Source organism: Elephantulus edwardii, unplaced genomic scaffold (assembly GCF_000299155.1).
Source record: "Elephantulus edwardii isolate Elephantulus edwardi_28Jun2011 unplaced genomic scaffold, EleEdw1.0 scaffold00236, whole genome shotgun sequence".
NCBI classification, from domain to species: Eukaryota; Metazoa; Chordata; class Mammalia; order Macroscelidea; family Macroscelididae; genus Elephantulus; species Elephantulus edwardii.
This window is the reverse complement of record NW_006399986.1, coordinates 2,285,378-2,289,991: the sequence shown is the minus strand read 5'-3', so window position 1 is coordinate 2,289,991 and position 4,614 is coordinate 2,285,378.

Genomic DNA, 4,614 nt, shown 5'->3' with positions numbered 1-4,614 from the left:
CCATCTAACAACTTATATATGAAGCTTCCATGGCTTCTGTGATTTCAAACACATCAGCTGATGGTAGTTCCTTATGTTGGGATCAGTGTCTCTGAAGTTTAGTCACAATAGTTATCGGTCAAAGGTGATGCATCCTATAGAACTGCTGTGTAGATAGGTTGGAACGGAACAGTTAAGCAATCTAAATCAAAAGGGAAAACACTGGCTCTGGGATCAGACTCAGAGGATGTGCAGGATAGGAAAGGAGGAAAAGTGGGAATGAGAAAAACATGGAAGAAAGGGGAAGAGCGCTGACACGAGATGGGGACTGCACTCAACGTCCTGAAAGGAACTGTGTGGGTTTTGTTTTGTTTTTTAAAAAGACCCTCAAAAAAAAAAAAAGACCCTTGATGAGATGCATTGATTCAGTAACTGGAATAATAGGGGTAGGTAGGTGTGGAGATAATGAGATTGGCACAGGATAGGGCAGAGTTTAGGGCTGCTGTACATAGGGTCACGATGAGTCGCAGGCAACTTGACTGCACATAACAAAAACAACAACAACAACAACAACAAAGGAAAACAGAAATCAAGTACCTCATATGCTCAGTCTTCTAACTAACAGAAGGAACTCACTTCCATGGAGTTGGAACAGACTCCCAGCTGGGCCTCCCTTGGATTTTGGAAGCTGTGTGTGACTTTCACGGGAGGAGATTGCTCATCTTTTTCCTTTCGAGAGGCTGGTGGTTTCAAACATCCAGAAAAGTGCAGTCTCTGGGTTAGCACTGCGGCTCCCTGCTCACTGCGCCACCAGACACTGGGGTATTTCCAGCGGGCAGCAGCCACCCCCCCACCCATGGCCACCAACTACCCAAAACACAATGGCGCCCACCTGCATTCTGCACCACGGTCCCACTTCCAGTGCCATCAAGTCTGTCAGAGGCACCTCCACTGGATTTTTTGAGGCTGTTAAGTCTTGACGGAATTACAGTTACATCTTTCTTATCTCTTCTGAGGATCTACTGGTGGATTCAAACCGCCAACCTCCCGGTTAGCAGCCCAGCACACACGTAAAGATGAGCCATGGGGGTGGGCTCAGTTCCAGGCCTGAATGCAACGCAGTTTGAAGAACTGCAGTCAGTGTCACTGGACTGTATACATGCTGAGGATGTCGAGAGGGTGTATGCTCTGAGAAGCAGGAAATTCTTGAGCCCGCCCCTTCGTGCTAGGACAGGTGCTTTTGGACTAGAAATTAAGTCCAAGCTCCTTCGCTCTGTTGTTTACACTCCCCAGAACATTCATTTGTCATCTCCACGGTCCAAGATGTTTTACGGCTAAAAGCAAACAAATGCCAGTCAACGGAGTGAGGATGAGAAAAAAAAATTAACAACCTGTTGTCATGGATTATGTTCCACATCAGGGTACCTTGATGAGTTGCAAAGTAGAACTGTTCCCTTGGTTTTTCTTGGTTGCAGTTACATACACACACAAGTATATACATATATATGTACACACATATATACTTAATTCAAACTCACTGGCCTCAAGTCAGTTCCAACTTCAAGGGCTCCTCCTTCAAGCTTCTGAGTTCCTTCCGCCTTGGAGAGACTCATGAGTTCAAACCACTGACCTTCCCATTAAACAACCTGCCACTGTATCCACTATGCTATCAGCTCTCTCTCTATATATATATACTCAGGGTAGGGAAAGGTTCAAGTCTGTTGTTCAGTCATAATGAGTCTTAGCTGACTTCAACAACATACATACATACATACAGACACATAATTTTCTTATCATTCAGAATACATACAAGGAAGCATACAATTATTTCATCATGTACAGTTCAGTGGCTGTGAATACATTCTTTCAGCTGTATAACTGCTTTCTCTTATTTTTTCCATTTTTTTTTCCATAGTAGTTCCTCCCTCCTTCCCTTAAACCTGCTGTTCTCTTTATTGCAATCTCTGTGTCAAATCCATCTCGTTGAGGGTCTTCCTTTTTTTCTCTGACCCTCTACAGTTCCAATCGTATCTTTTTTCTTTTTCTCCAGGAAAAAAAAATGTGGCCCCTCTGGATAACATACACAAAGCACCTGATACTAAGTCTCAACATTTTTGCTTGTAAGGAACATTTTGGTTGTATTTTTTTCTGAGAAAGATTTGTTTGTTCTTTGGACAAGCCACGGTATAATCAATATTCTTTGCCAGAACCACCAGAGATGCCTGACGTTTGGTTTAGCAGCCCACCTACCCATGGGCTACACCACCAGAGCTCAGTCACATGCCTATGAGGCAACTGAAAACATCATAGCATGGGCCACATGCACCTTAGCCTTCAAAGTGACATTCTTGCTCTCTAGAATTTTCCACTCCTTTTTATTTCTTTATTTCAGAGCTTACATGGGCTTTTAATTTTCACTCTTGTTTTATAACACTATAATCACAATTTCTTTGGATCATTCATAGACATTTCTATGTATAACACTGTCATTGGTTAATGTAATTAATTAATTACAATATCTAAAAGACAAATTGCATTATGAAAATCTGCTGTCAGGGACCTTTCCAGAGTGAAGAGCAGGTGCATCTGATCCAGGCCGTGGTCTTCGCAGTTACTTGCAATGCATCAGAGAGTTGGACAATGGCTAAAGATGACAGAAGAAGAATTGAAGCCTTTGAGTTGTGGTGCTGGGTAAGAGGATCGCATATACCACAGACTGCCAAGAGAACAAACGAGTCTGTCCGTCTCATGTACTTAGGGCACGTTGCAAGGAGGGTCCTTGATGAAAGACATCATGTTTGGGGGGGGGGGTGGAGGGTCAGCGCAGGAGAGGAAGTCCCTGGAAGAGTTGGATTGACCCAGTAACTGGTTTTATGGGGGCAGGTGTGTTGGAGGCAGTGAGATTGGTTCAGGATTGGGCAGTGTTCAGAGCTGTTGTGCATAGGGTCGCTATGAGTCACAGCCAACTCTAAAGCACATAACAATGTTCAACACCTAGGGAGCTCTGGTGGCTTAGTGGTACAGGAGTTGTACTGCTAACCCTAAGGAACACAGTTTGAATCCACCAGATGCTCCATGGGAGAAAGATGTGTTCTCTGCATCCAGTGCAATTTACTGCCTCTGAAAATCCCCTGGAGGGTCAGCTATGAGTTGGTTCAGACTCAATACATAACAATAACAATCAATGCCTTATTGTATATTACCTTTCCCTTCCCACAACTTATCAATTTCTTTTGCTGGGCTTTCTTATTGTTGTTACTTTTATTTGAATGCAAGTTTACAAATCATGTTGATTTTTTTAATCCAACAATCATAGACTTTTTTGTTTTAGAATGTTAATTATCATTGATTAATGTGATTAATTTATTACATTGTCTTACAAACCCCTTACTGTGTGCTTTTCTTTGAAGGGAAAGGCAACATTCTTTGGAACTTGAGCATGTTTTTAAAGAAGCCCTGGGCAGCAAGCATCTTTGCTCAGTGTAATATGTCATCTGATTTCTTGACTGTTACTTTCATGATTGTGGATTCAAAGAACATGAATCCCTAACACTTTTCTTCATTTAGCAATCGATGTTGCTTATTGGTCCAGGTTCCTAGTTGTAAGTTGTGGTGTGACTCATGTCGAAGTCTGTAGTTTGTAGTTTGTTTTGTTGTTGTTTTGTTTTGTTTTTCATCAGCAAGTGTTTCATGCCCTCATCATTTTCAGCAAAGTTGTGTCATCTAGGTACCCCAGGTTAATGAGTTTTTCTCCAATCTTGACACCAGGTTCTTAGAGTACAGACTGAATAAGTATGGTGAAAGCATACTATACTGGCACACACTTTTCCTGATTTTAAATCTTTTTTTTTCTGATTTTTAAATCTTTGTTCTGTCCAAATGACTGCCTCCTTTTCTATCCACAGACCCTGCAGTACAATCAGGTGTTACAGAATTGCTATTCTTTGCCATGTTATCCATATTTTGTTATGACAGTCTAATGCCTTTGCATAATCCATAAAAAAAGTCTCTCCAACAAGCTTTTACTTGAGTGTGGTAGTCACTATATTGTTCAAGAATTTCTGCAATCTCTTGGGTCATCTTTATTTAAAATGGGCCCAAATATGGGGTTTGTGTTTGTTTGGGTTTCTTTTTTTTCTTTCAGTAGCTGTCTCCCAAACTTCCTGGAATAGGCAAGTGAGTACCTCAAGCACTTCCTCCATTTCTTATATATATTTCAACAGATTTTTTACCAATTCCTGGATCATTATGATTGGTCAGTATCTTTAGTGTAGTTTGGATTTCTTCCTTCACTACCATCAATTCTTGGCCATCCATATGTTACTTCCTGAAATGGCTGAATGTTGACCAATTCTTTTTGGCTCAGTGATTCTGTGTATTTCATCCATCTTTTTTTGGACGCTTCCTGGATCATTCAATAATTTCTCCAGAGAATTCCACAGAACTAATACAAAGCAATGTTTGGCATTTTTTCTTCTGTTTGTTCAGCTTGAGAAATGCCATGTTTGTTCTTCCCTTTTTCTTTTCTTTTTTATTTTTTCCCCTTTTTATTTTCTAATTCCAGGTCTTTGCACATTTCATGATAATACTTTGCTTTGTCTTCTTGTGCCTCTCTTTGAAACCTCTTAAGCTCTT